This window comes from Lepus europaeus, chromosome 1 (genome assembly GCF_033115175.1).
Source record: "Lepus europaeus isolate LE1 chromosome 1, mLepTim1.pri, whole genome shotgun sequence".
NCBI lineage: Eukaryota > Metazoa > Chordata > Mammalia > Lagomorpha > Leporidae > Lepus > Lepus europaeus.
Genome location: NC_084827.1, coordinates 54,748,333 through 54,763,050, shown reverse-complemented (window position 1 = coordinate 54,763,050; position 14,718 = coordinate 54,748,333). Strand labels below are relative to the sequence as shown.

The window sequence follows — 14,718 nt, the reverse complement described above, 5'->3', positions numbered from 1 at the left end:
TACTCATCTATATCCCACTTTTTTTTTTTAAAGATTTTATTTATTTGAAAGATAGGGTTACAGAGAGAGGTCTTCCATCCACTGGTTCACTCCCCAAATGGCCACAATTTGAGTTGAGACTATCTGAAGCCAGGAACCTGGAGCTTCTTCCAGATCTCCCAAGTGGGTGCAGGGGCCCAAGGACTTGAGTCATCCTCCACTGCTTTCCCATGTGCATTAGCAGAGAGCTGTATTGGAAGCAGAGCAGCCAGGACTGGAATTGGTGCCCATATAGGATGCCAATGCTTCAGTCTGTGGTGTTAACCCACTGTGCCACAGCACAGGCCTCATAGCCCACTTCTAATGTTATAATGCATGTTTTCATGTACTGACTTTGGCCTGTTTTCAGCTGAATCTTTGATTTTTTCCCCTTTCACCACATCCTTACATATATATATATATATATATATATATATATATATGTAAGATTTGTTTATTTACCTGAAAGGAAGAGTTACAGAGAGAGAGGAGAACCGGGGTAAGGAGCGGATCTTCTCCTTACTGGTTCATACTCCAGACAGCTGCAACAGCTAAGGCCGGCCCAGGCTGAAGGTAGAAGCCTGGAATTCCATCTGGGTGCCCAATGAGGGTGGAAGAGGCCCAAGCACCTGCACCATCTTCTGCTACTTTCTCAGGAACATTAGCAGCCAGGATACTAACCAGCGCCCGTATGGGATGCTGGCATCGCAGGTGGCAGCTTAATGCGCTGCACCACTATGCCGGCCCCTTTACTTTATATTGTCTTGTTCACACACCTTTTTAAAATAATATGTGTAGGGAAAGAGTCAAGTAGGCAGCATTTCAATAGGTTCATGAGAATTTAGAGGAGGACAAGACCACCAGGGGCTGGGAGAGTTAAAAACCAAAACAATCTGCAGAGGTAAAGGGACTTGATTTGAGTCAGATTCAGGCAAGTACATTCTAGAAATCCACTATTAATTCCCCTGTAACACTTGGTTGAGCATCTTCTCCAGTGAAGGGGTTGTGCTGGGTGAGGGGAGATCGCAGTGGGCAAGCCCCACCCCTGGATGCAGCAGTGGGAGGGAGAAGCTCACACTGCCCATGCTATTGCCAGGCTGCTGCCGTCACAGGAGCAGCCAGAGCTGATGGCTGAGACCTGAAGGACCCAGGGCTGGTTACTGAAAGCACAGGGAGGGCAAGGAGCTCTCTGTAGGCAAGAAGAGTCTGGAATTTTCTAGGCAAAGTCTGGGCTGTGGGGTGAGATGTGGGATCTGGAGCTTGGAGGTGGGAAGGGGTGTCCATAGAGACCTGTCTACTGCACGAGGGCTTGGGCTGTTCAGTGGCCGAAGGGGCTAGCAGATAATATTAAGGCAGAAGACAGATGTGACCAGGCTTTGCAGAACAGAGCGGGGTAGGAGGTGGTCTGAAGACCAGGGGCCAGGTGGGAGGCTGGGGCAGCAGCAGGTCAGGGAGGAGATGATGGTGACCTGAGTGGGTGTTGGGGCCAAATGGACAGACGCAGTCCCTTAGACTTCTTTCAGTGTTGGGTTTATCTCAGTGTATTTTTTTTTCTTCTTAACACTGTAGTGGCACTTGATCACTTCTAAGTACAGAAAATATCAACAAAAAGGAAAAGTATATTGTTAAGTCAACAACGGGAGTCACTGTGCACTTACTCCTCATGTAGGATCTCTGTCCTTAATGTGCTATACATTGTGATTTAATGCTATAACTAGTACTCAAACAGTATTTTACACTTTGTGTTTCTGTGTGGGTGCAAACTGTTGAAAGCTTTACTTAATATATGCTAAACTGATCTTCTGTATATAAAGAGAATTGAAAATGAATCTTGATGTGAATGGAAGGGGAGAGGGGGCGGGAGAGGGGAGGGTTGCAGATGGGAGGGAAGTTATGGGGGGGAATAGCCACTGTAATCCATAAGCTGTACTTTGGAAATTTATATTCATTAAATAAAAGTTTAAAAAAAGGAAAAGTATAAAAGACAACTACTGTCTGGAAGGAAGGTTATTTAGACCTTCTAGCTTCTGTGTGTGCACTCCCTCCACACACTCCAAAAGATCCTGCATGGTTTTGAAACTCAGTCTAAGTGTTTTCAACAAATATATATTGCTGGAAATTTTTGCTTTGAACTTTTTGCTACGAGGAGGTCCTTAAAAAGTTCACAGAAAGTGTGTGTTATGGAAAAACTGGCATTTCACAAATTTTTAAGTAAAAATAGACAGGTTTTAGCTCCACTTTCCCACTAAAAATGAATCACAATTAAAATGAAGCCCAGAAAAATTTCTGAATCTGACAATGGTGTTATCTTACACATGCATTCAAGGCTGAAAGCTCAGGTACACCAGGCTTAGCATCTGCACAGTCAGGGAGTTTAGCCCATGTGCTCTGTGCTCTGAAACACGCTTTGCTTCCTGCTAGCCATCAGGGTCCACCAGATGGGTGCAGATCCCGACAGAGGCATTGGAGTCTGCACCCCTTGAACAGGGTAGGGGCCATCCTGGGCTCCCCGTCAGACAGGCTGACCCCTGCTGTGCTGTCCTGGTTTGGAGGTCGGTCCGGGTCTGTTGACCTGACAGCTCCTGGAGAGCAGGTCTTCTCTCTGCTGCTCTCAGGATCCAGCGCCTGCCTGGCATCTTGCTGGAACTCAGGAGATGTGCTTCTGAAATATGGAGCCAGGGATAGCTGATTTGATGATGGGAAGATGAGAAGGCACTCTTGTGTGAGTGTTTCATGCTTGTCATTTGCTCTCCAGGAGGAAGGTGGTGAGATTCAACAAATGGGTGGGTGTGGGGCTGGGAGAGAGAGAGTGAGAGGGAGAGAGAGAGAGGGAGAGAGAGAGAGAGAGATCCCATCCATCTACTGACTCCCCAGTTGCTCACAACAACCAGAGCTGGACCAGGCTGAAGCCAGGAGCCTGGAACTCAATTCAGGTCTCCCATGTGAAGCAGGGACTCAGGCATTTGAATCATCACTGCTGCCTTCCGAGGGTGTGCATTAGCAGCAAGCTAGATCAGAATTAAAGAAGCTGGGACTTGAACCAGGCACTCTTCTATGGGATGCAGGTTTCCCAAGTAGCATCTTAACCACTGGGCCAAACACTTGCCCCATTTTTTAAAAAGATACTTTATTGGGAGTGTTGTTGACATGCAATACACTGCATGTATTTAAGGTGTATGATTAAAATTTTAACTACGGGTCCTCTCTTGCAACCACCACCATGTCCCTCACTTCCAATGGCCCTTTGTGTTCTCTTCCATCTGCTTCCTCTTCCTCCAACCCAGTTCTCTGGAAACTACCAATCTGCTCTCCTCTCCTGGATTGCTCTGCGCTTTCAGGGGCTGCACGCTGATGGAATCACACAGTAGGTACACCTTTCGCTTGGGTTTTTCACTTGACCTGATCACTCTGAAGCTCATCCTGCCATGGCACGCATCAGTGGGTTTAGTCACCACTTCTGTTTTACAGAACCTGGGACTCAGCGGGAGCTATAGAACTCACAAGTGTCACACAGCTGTGAAGTGGTAGAGCTGGAATTTGATTCTGGTTCTGTGTGGTCACAGAGCCCATCTCTTTCTTGGATTACATCTCTGATTCTAAGAATAGCCTTAGGGTGAAGCCAGCTTGTGAAAGGTAATGTCTAGGTGCCATTCTGAGACCACCCCCAGCACCCTTGCCTCCTTCTCTGTTTCCTTCTATCCCTGCACCCTCTGTGGGATAATTAGCACCATCCTTCCCAAGTTGGGAGCCACCCTGGATGCAAAGAGAGGACAGTGACCTCTCATACCCCACTGTAGGCCATGAGTGATAGCTGTGCCCACCATCCAAGACTCAGCACCCAGAAATCAGCAGATTTGTGAAATCTTGACATCACTTTGTCTTTTTCAAGGAGGAAGCTTTGCCAGAGAGGTGGGCCCACTCTCAGTCACAGGCAGCTCCTGACTGAGGATCCCCAAGGTGCATTCAGGACACTGTCTCAGGTAATCAACCTGCTCTTTACTCAGCATCTGGGTCTGGGCTTCCAGGATCTGCCCCAGGCTCACAGCCATGTGGGGATCAGTCTTAGCTGGCCCATCCAGCTCTTCTTCCAGCGGCACATCACTCCCACCTGGTGCTCATCCCCTGGAGATCCCAGAGTCCTGCCCTTACTATTGGCTCTTCTTGGGCAGAGCTTAAGCCTCTGGACCAGCCTTAGCTCAGAGGCTGGACATAAAATGTGCAAGATCTGAAGTCTCTCAAGCCAGGGAGACCATTTCTTACTCACTCACCCACTGGTTGTTTACTCATTCTACACACTACTCTGTCAGTCCAAGAGGTAAGTGAGATAGGTAGGGTTGCCGCGCACAGTTGTTCAAGTTCTATCCTGCTCAGGATGCCAATTTAGGGAACAAGTGCCCTGGGCACTAAACCAAGACCCTGGAAGTGATTCTGTCCTCAGGGACTTCATTGCCAGGGGCAGGAGGGGGAAAGCACATGAAAGTATACTCCCAACACAGCACAATCAGAGCTATGTGGACTGTAGCAGTGTTTGTATGCGAGTTGTCCCCATTAGCTCGAGCCTATCAAGGGAAGATTCCTGGAGGAGGTGATATTGCCACTGAGACATGATGATGGCAGAATGAGAGGAGACCCTAAGCACGGGGTGGGAGGAAAATGAGTACAGGGGGATATTACAGAGAGGCAGAAGTAAGTTGTGGGGGGGTGAACCCACCCGGATGACAGGGAGGAAGTGCAGAGGATTTTAATCAGGAGAGTGGAACTCTTTGCCTCCACTCACTCGCCTGTGAAATAGGCACAGCCATCCCTGCCTCTCCAAGAGGTAAGATGTGCCAGGCACATGATAGGTCTTTAGCACATGATAGGTCTTGAGAGACACTGGCCAGGCTTGGTCTGCACATTCCCCCATCCTGGCACCCTCTGCTGTGTGGTCACATGAGGAAACAAGATCCCAGCCCTGAGAAGTGGGGCGACGTGCTTCTCTGCCACCCTCCCCAGACACAGGCTGTGGATCTGACACCTGGCTCACCTCCCCTGGCACCCAGCCTTTGAGGCAGCGCCAAAGCAGCCAGGCAGGGCCAGGCTGGGCAGCATGTGGTGGCTGGGCCTCCTGGGACTGGCAACTGCCAGCCAGAAATGTACTGGAGAGGTCTCAGAGCTCAAGGGTAGCTGCCTGGCTGCTGCTGCCTCCTGTCCGAGGGAAGATGCACATCCAACCTTCTCCCCCCACCCAGCCTTCCTGACCAGGCTCAGCCAGGGACTCTAGCCACACCATCCCCCACTCCATGCCCCCCTACTTCTCTTGCTCCAACTGCTAGCTTAACAAAATTAAGCTTTAAACACTTTAATGTTGGCTGGTGTTCTGACTATAAAATTGATACATGCTCATTTTAGGAACCTTGGAAAATACAGACAACTAAATGAAGTAAACAAATATAATCAGTCTGTCTCCAGAAATTATCATTGAATTGATAACATGATACATCCTGGATCTTTTCAGAAGCGTGTGGGTAGATACACGTACACATGCAATTGGGAGTTACACATTTCTGAATCTTGCTTTTCTTATTATTTTATCATGAGCATTTTCATCAGTCATTAAACACAATTCAAAAGCATGTTATTTATTTTTGATGGAAAGTTTAAAATGCACCCAAAGGTAGAGCAAGCTACATAAGGAACCCATACACCTGCCACGAGCACCAACAGTTACCAACCATCTATCAAACTATTCCTTTTCCCACTGGCTTTTTGTTTGAATATTTTATTTTAATTTAACATTTTCATTATTTTTTAAAAAATATTTTATTTGGAAAGTCAGAGTTATAGAGAGGGACACACACACAGAGAGAGATATCTTCCATTCACTGATTCACTCCACAGATGGCCACAACAACCAGCGCTGGGCCAGGGTGCAGCCAGAAGCAAGGAGCTTCCTCTGGGTTTCCCATGTGGGTGCAGGGGTCCAAGCACTTGGGCCATCCTCCACTGCTTTCTGAGGTGCATTAGTAGGGAGCTGCATCAGAAGTGGAGCAAAACTGGTGCAAGAAACAACACCCATATGGGATGTCAGCATCTTAGGAAGCAGCTTTACCCACTATGCCACAGTGCTGGCTCCTATATTTTATTTTTTAAAGAACAAACTCCAGCGATTCTTTGTATGATAAGCTTAGTACATGGCTCCCTCCACCCAGTAAAGCTTCCCTTAGAGCCTCATCTCCTTAACATACTCTCACAGGCACCCACACGCCGTGATGCAAAGGAACTGGATCCCTCTTTATTGCTTATGGCCTGGGCGGTACCAATAACACACTGGCTCACCTTGGAGGCAAAAGGCAGAGAGTTTTCTTCTAGAGGGGAAATGCTTACAAATATGAGCTTCTTAGCACTACCACCCAGAGAGTTCTGCAATAGCCACAGAAGCTTGCTGCTCTAATAATACACAGGTGACTCCTTGTCACTTAGGGCCATGATGGACAGCCCCTGTGTGGACAAGCTGCTGTTAATGGCCTGCTCCTCAGGGCCAAAGGCTCAACTGGGATCTAGTTGTTCACTCCCAGCCAGACCCACAAGGCTGAGGGGAGCCCATGCTGCAGGCCTCAGCCAGTGTGCTCCTCCCCAGAGATCTGCAGCTGGAACTCACTGTGGCTGCATGATGACTGCTCATTCTGTAATGTGTGGGACACAGCTCCAATTCTGGTGGACAATGGGGAGCAGGACCTCCACCTTAGTCTAATGGGTTTACAGAGACATACCAGGCACCAGTGACAGTAAACTCCTCATTCCCCAGTCCTGCCCAGCGAACCTCACACTTTCCTGCTTGGCCCTTCTGGGTCCCAGTGGCCAGCGAGCCTCAGACTGTCTCATTGTTGATCTCTACATAGCTTGCCCTCAAGGCTGGAGGTCCAGCCCTGGCCACTGAGCTCCTGGTCCACAGAGAAATAGTTCCCAAGGGGTTGAGGAATTGGCCTCTCCAACTGGGGCTATACCAAGCCTACCTTCCATTGTGAAGATCTTGATGCTGCCTGTCTGGCCACAAGCAAAGATGCATCCTGGGTAGCCATCCAGGGCTTCAACCTGCCCACTTGCTGGTGGGAATACCCAGTCAAAGGAGAAGTCATAGCAGGTGGTAGGAGCTGGTGCCCCACTTAGGGGCTTACCCAATCAGTCATCAGAGTGGGAGAGGCTCAGGAGGATCAGAGGACCCACCAGGGCCAGAGGGAAACAAGTGGAAGCCAGGGAGTGGGGTGGTTTCCGGTGGAAGGACAGAGCAGACCTAGCAGAGTACCTGTGCAGCTGCCGGTGCTCAATTTCTAGCCCATGAAGACCATCTCCTGGCTTAGCTAATAAAGCCACCTGGGCTGCAGGCCCCTGCCACCGAGATGCCACCTCTCGTTGACTGCTTGGCAGAGTGGCCTTGGATGCCTCTCGCCTCCCCTCTTGCTCCTCCAAGGGTGTGGCCAGTCCCCTCCGCTCCCGCTGAAGCTGCAGCTGTTCTTTCTGAAGTTCTTGCATCAAACCTTCCCGTGTGCCCAGTCATTCTTTCAGCTCCGGGACAAGGGTACTAAGGCTCCCCAGCTCCTGTTGGCCTTACTTGGTCTTGGCCTGAACCCTGGCCAACTCCTCTTCCAGTGTCCTGTGCTCTGACCCTCGAGCCTTGGCCTGTGGCTGGGCCTGCCTAAGCTGACCCTGCAGTTGTCAGTTCTCCTGGCTCCATGCTGAGTCCCCTCACTTGCTGCTTTTCAGTTCACGCCTTCAACCCGCTAAGTTCCAGGCAGGATGCTTGCTGGGTTTCTTCCCTTGCACTGTGGGAGGAGCAGCTGATGTGCCAGGCCCCTGGGAAGGACCAGCAGGGACTGCTTCCTGGTTCTCCAACACTGTAGTGATGCTTGTGGAATGCCAGGCTCCGACTGTGAATTTTCTGAGTTCTGGTGGCCTTGGTCTGTGACTCTGTGGTGAGCGGTGGTGCTCTGCGGGGGGGATTGTCAGTTTTGGTTGATGCACCCAGGCCTCATGTCTGTTTCTCTTCAGCATCCATTGGATCAGCCCCCTCCTGAGCCTGCTTTCTCAGAGAGCAAGTCGGGAAGAGCTCTCGACAGTGTCTTCAGCTCTAGGTTTTCCTTCACTTCTGATGGGGTGGGGGGGAACCTCCAGGGTTCCATATCCACTTCTGTCCTACACACGTCATGGGGAGAGCCATGGAAGAGGACAGGGCACCAGGACTCCTGGGACCCTTGTTCTCTTGCCCACTCATGACACCCGGCATGTATGGTACCACTTACAGGGGATACCAACTCCATGCCAAATTCACCATTGTTGAATGTAGTGGCTCTTGTTTGAGTATTTTCAAGTTGGTTTATGTTGCTTCACCCATAAAGATCATCAACACTAGAAGACAACTTGTGGATCCAACAGATGCAGGCCAAGGTGTCAGAGACTGGAATGCTAGGTCTGCTCAAGTCCTTCAGCTGTGAACTTGGACTTGTTTTCTCTTGAAAATGGGGACAACAGGGTCTGTCCTCCCTCATGTGGGGCTGGGAGGGTTCAGCGAGAAGTCCTCGAAAAATTCTGCTCCTTGCATTGACCATGTACTAGGCACGGTGCTAATCTGTTCCACCATGGTAACACTCCAAGAAGTTGCTGTTAGTGTCCCTATTTCACAAAAGAGGAAACCAAGACTCTGGTTAAGTGACCTGCTCAAGGTTGCATGAGATTCAAAATCAGATCTGTTTTTTCCCATTGCAACAATTGGCCATGTGTCTGGTTAGTACATGCATTGGTCTCTTAAACAGCGACTGTTTGATGGCAATACTGCCTGGGACCGTGGAGTTGTAGCAGGGATGGCATGAGAAGTCTTGACTCACACAAGGTCTAGAAGCAAAGGTGTGAGACCTACCCACTATGCCTGCCCGAAACAGAGGGGATCTCACAGGAGCTACTACAAATGCTACTGTAGAGGGGCTGCCATCAGGAAAGTAGGCAGGGCTACAGAGTCAGCAAGGGGAAGGGGGCCTTGAGGACCTGCCTCAGCTTGGGGGTAGCTGTGGGTATTGAGAGAGTCCCAACAGGAACCATGGCCACCAGCCTTATCTAGATCCAGGCCTGGAGGGGAGGCACTGGGAGAAGAACCTCCTGCACCTGGACCCTCACCTGCCTTGGTCCTATGGGGCTCTTCCTTGGCCACGCCCAGCCAGACACTAGAGCAGTGTCAGCATGCTTGGTCTGCAGAATCAGAGAAGAGGGAATGAAGGCACAGGGCTTGGAGGCACAAGGAGAAGACCCAGCCCAGGAAGGAACCACAGGAGGAAATAAAGCCAGAAACTGGCTGACTCCGGGGAGGCCTGGGAGAGTGTTGGGCAGGGGACTGCAGTTTCTCAGTATGAGTATGAGCTGTGCAGAGGTCATTGGAATAGCATATTTAACAATGAAGGCAAAAAAATCATCCCAAGGCCTGCTTTTCTTTTACCCAGAAATAGGCCCTGTTTGGGGAATTTTACAACTTATTAGGGTTGGAACAGGAGAAACAGGGCATTCTTGGTGACCTTTAGGTTGTCTGAGGGTCATATCCTGGTTGCTCATCCTCAAGCACCTGACAAGAGGCGTCGCTCTGAGATGAGTGTCAGGTGGTGCAGCTGGGACGACCCTGATCAAAGCATGGGCAGCTGTCCAGCCCCAGGCATGGTAGCACCATGCAGGGCAGGCCCCGGTCTAAACTCTCTCTGCAAACACAAACCTGCTCAATCCCCCTCCAGCCTTGTAGGCAGCTGCTACGCACTCCATCTCAGAGATGAGGCAGAGAGGATAAGGCCTGGGCTTCCACAGCCTCTGCTCCTGCCTGTGGGCCCTGGCTCATGCGGGACCACTGAGACTGACTGGTGGAGGGAGGGTAGCAATGGAAGGGGAGCCCCGGGTTTAGGTATCAGCTGGGCTAAGGGCATCCCCCCAATCATCATTGGTTGGTGATGGTCAGGGAATATTTCAGCTTCCACCATGGGTCAGAAATCTGGGATTAGAGGGACCCCAGGCATAGGCTATCCGCTTGGGGCATCTGGGAAGGACTTTGGCTACCTTCCTAGGATCCTGGGTTGAGTGTGGCCAGTGGCTGTCCTTGACATTTCCCTTCTGTCCTTTGGTCTATTCCAGTTTCCTTACCTACTCACCTCTCCCTCAGAAGCCACTCTCTTTGACACCAACACTGCCCAAACCATCTCCAGACCTTAAGGACAAATGTGACCCCAAGAAATCCAGACCATTCCTCCAAGGTAGACACAAATACCTCAAATAACCCCAACCCCCTTGTTGTCATCACCACATCAGGGCATCTTGGAACTGTCAGGCTCCAGTCACTCTCTTTGGAGTTGGCCATGCCTCTCCTGATGATATTGGAGTTCTTATTGATAATTCTCAATATTAACAAGCCTGTAGGCTCTTGCCATGTATTCAGAGAAGAATTCTGAATACTGACTCAAATAGACCAGACAACATGGTAAGTTTTTTTTTTTCATTTATTAAACTTTTATTTAATGAATATAAATTTCCAAAGTACAGCTTATGGGTTACAATGGCTTCCCCCTCCCATAACTTCCCTCCCGCCCGCAACTCTCCCCTTTCCCACTCCCTCTCCTCTTCCAATCACATCATGATTCATTTTCAATTCTCTTTATATACAGAAGATCAGTTTAGTATATATTAGGTAAAGATTTCAACAGTTTGCCCCATATAGCAACATAAAGTGAAAAAACTACCATTGGAGTACTAATTATAGCATTAAATAACAATGTACAGCACATTAAAGACAGAGATCCTACATAATATTTTTTTAAAATTAATTAATTTTCTATGCCATTTCCAATTTAACAACAGGTTGTTTTTTTTCATTTCCAATTCTCTTTATATACAGAAGATCAATTCAGTATATAATTAGTAAAGACCTCATCAGTTTGTACCCACACAGAAACACAAAGTATAAAAATACTGTTTCAGTACTAGTTATAGCATCACTGCACATTAGACAACACATTAAGGACAGATCCCACATGGGATGTAAGTACACAGACTCCTGTTACTGACTTAACAATTTGACACTCCTGTTCATGGCGTCAGTAATCTCCCTAGGCTCTAGCCATGAGTTGCCAGGGCTATGGAAGCCTTTAGAGTTCGTTGACTTTGATCTTATTCCGCTAGGGTCATAGTCAAAGTGGAAGTTCTCTCCTCCCTTCGGAGAAAGGTACCTCCTTCTTTGATGACCCCATTCTTTCCACTGGGATCTCACTCACAGAGATCTTTCATTTAGGTCTTTTTTTTTTCCCATGATATCTTGGCTTTCCATGCCTACTATAATCTCATGGGCTCTTCAGCCAATTCCGAATGCCTTGAGGGCTGATTCTGAGGCCAGAGTGTTGTTTAGGACATCTGCTATTCTATGAGTCTGCTGTGTATCCCGCTTCCCATGTTGGATCCTTCTCTCCCTTTTTGATTCTATCAGTTAGTATTAGCAGACACTTGTCTTGTTTGTGTGATCCCTTTGACTCTTAGACCTATCAGAGTGATCAATTGTGAGCTGAAATTGATCACTTGGACTAGTGAGATGGCATTGGTACATGCCACCTTGATGGGATTGTGTTGGAATCCCCTGGCACATTTCTAACTCCATCATTTGGGGCAAGACTGATTGAGCATGTCCCAAATTGTACATCTCCTCCCTCTCTTTTTCCACTCTTAAATTTAACAGGGATCACTTTTCAGTTAAAATTTAAACACCTAAGAATAATTGTGTGTTAATTACTGAGTTCAACCAATAGTACTAGAACAACAACAACAACAACAACAAATACTAAAAAGGATAAAGTATTACATTGTACATCTAAAGTCAGGACAGGAGCTGATCAGGTCATTGTTGCTTATAGTGTCCATTTCACTTAACAGGTTTCCCCTTTGGCGCTCAGTTGTCACCGGTCAGGGAAAACAAATGATATTTGTCTCTTTGGGACTGGCTTAATTCACTCAGCATGATGTTTTCCAGATTCCTCCATCTTGTTGCAAATGACTGGGTTTCATTGTTTTTGACTGCTGTATAGTATTCTATGGAGTACATGTCCCATAATTTCTTTATCCAGTCTACTGTTGATGGGCATTTGGATTGGTTCCAGGTCTTAGCTATTGTGAATTGAGCTGCAGTAAACATTAATGTGCAGATGGCTTTTTTATTAGCCAAATTAATTTCCTTTGGGTAAATTCCAAGGAGTGGGATGGCTGGGTTGAAAGGTAGGGTTATGTTCAGGTTTCTGAGGAATCTCAGACTGACTTCCATAGTGGCTTAACCAGTTTGCATTCCCACCAACAGTGGGTTAGTGTCCCTTTTTCCCCACATCCTCACCAGCATCTGCTGTTGGTAGATTTCTGAATGTGAGTCATTCTCACCGGGGTGAGGTGAAATCTCATTGTGGTTTTGATTTGCATTTCTCTGATTGCTAGTGATCTTGAACATTTTTTCATGTGTCTGTTGGCCATTTGGATTTCCTCTTTCGAAAAATGTCTATTGAGGTCCTTGGCCCATCTCTTAAGTGGGTTGTTTGTTTTGTTGTTGTGGAGTTTCTTGATTTCTTTGTAGATTCTGGTTATCAACCCTTTATCTGTAGTATAGTTTGCAAATATTTTTTCCCATTCTGTCGGTTGCCTCTTCACTTTCCTGACTGTTTCTTTTGAAGTACAGAAACTTCTCAATTTGATGCAATCCCAAATGTTAATTTTGGTTTTGACTGCCTGTGCTGCTGGAGTATTTTCCAAGAAGTCTTTGCCTGTGCCTATATCTTGCAGGGTTTCTCCAATGCTCTCTAATAATTTGATGGTTTCGGGTTGTAGATTTAAGTCTTTAATCCATGTTGAGTGAATTTTTGTGTAAGGTGATAGGTATGGGTCTTGCTTCAGGCTTCTGCACGTGGAAATCCAATTTTCCCAGCACCATTTATTGAATAGACTGTCCTTATTCCAGGTATTAGATTTGGATCTTTGGTCAAATATCAGTTGGCTGTAGATGTTTGGATTGATTTCTGGTGTTTCTATTCTGTTCCATTGGTCTATCCATCTGTTTCTGTATCAGTACCATGCTGTTTTGATAACAACTGCCCTGTAGTATGTCCTGAAATCAGGTATTGTGATGCCTCCGGCTTTTTTTTTGTTGTACACGATTGCTTTGGCTATTCGAGGTCTTCTGTGTCTCCATATGAATTTCAGCATCATTTTTTCCAGATCTGAGAAGAAGGTCTTCGGTATCTTGATTGGTATTGCATTGAATGTATACATTGCTTTTGGGAGAATAGACATTTTGATGATATTGATTCTTCCAATCCATGAGCATGGAAGATTTCTCCATTTTTTGGTATCCTCTTCTATTTCTTTCTTTAAGGTTTTGTAATTTTCATCATAGAGATCTTTAACGTCTTTGGTTAAGTTTATTCCAAGGTATTTGATTGTTTTTGTAGCTATTGTGAATGGGATTGATTTTAGAAGTTCTTCCTCAGCTGTGGCATTGCCTGTGTATACAAAGGCTGTTTGATTTTTGTGCATTGATTTTATATCCTGCTACTTTGCCAAACTCTTCGATGAGTTTCAATAGTCTCTTAGTAGAGTTCTTTGGGTCCCCTAAATAAAGAATCATATCATCTGCAAAGAGGGATAGTTTGAGTTCTTCCTTCCCAATTTGTATCCCTTAAATTTCTTTTTCTTGCCTAATAGCTCTTGCTAAAACTTCGAGAACTATATTGAATAGCAGTGGTGAGAGTGGGCATCCCTGTCTGGTACCAGATCTCAGCGGAAATGCTTCCAACTTTTCCCCATTTAATAGGATGTTGGCCATGGATTTTTCATATATTGCTTTGATTGTATTGAGGAATGTTCCTTCCATACTCAGTTTGCTTAGAGATTTCATCATGAAAGGGTGTTGTATTTTATCAAATGCTTTCTCTGCGTCTATTGAGAGAATCATATGGTTTTTCTTCTGCAGTCTGTTAATGTAGTGTATTACATTGATTGTTTTGCGAATGTTGAACCATCCCTGCATACCAGGGATAAATCCCACTTGGTCTGGGTGGATGATCTTTCTGATGTGTTGTTGCATTCTATTGGCCAGAATTTTATTGAGCATTTTTGCATCTATGTTCATCAGGGATATTGGTCTGTAATTCTCTTTTAATGTTGCATCTTTTCCTGGCTTAGGAATTAAGGTGATGGTGGCTTCATAGAAAGAATTTGGAAGGATTCCCTCTTTTTCAATTGCTCTGAATAGTTTGAGAATTGGAGTTAGTTCTTCTCTAAATGTCTGGTAGAACTAAGCAGTGAATCCATCTGGCCCTGGGCTTTTCTTTGTTGGGAGGGCCTTTATTACTGTTTCAATTTCTATGTCAGTTATTGGTCTGTTTAGGTTTTCTATGTCTTCCTGGCTCAATTTAGGTAGGTTGTATGTGTCCAAGAATCTGTCCATTTCTGATAGATTTCCCTGTTTGCTGGCATACAAGTCCTTGTAGTAATTTCTGATGATTCTTTTTATTTCTGTGGTGTCTGTTGTTACGTTTCCTTTTTCATCTCTGATCCTATTGATTTGGGTCTTTTCTTTCTTTAGTTAGTTGGGCCATGGGGTGTGAATTTTGTTTATTTTTTCAAAAAACCTGCTCCTCGTTTGGCTGATTTTTTGTAATTTTTTTTGGA

At 46.6% G+C, this 14,718-nt stretch overlaps 1 pseudogene; it reads right to left on the bottom strand.

Moving 5' to 3' along the window:
* Positions 1-6,228: 6,228 nt before the first annotated feature.
* Positions 6,229-8,049, bottom strand: LOC133762628 (kinesin-like protein KIFC1; annotated as a pseudogene).
* Positions 8,050-14,718: the final 6,669 nt, after the last annotated feature.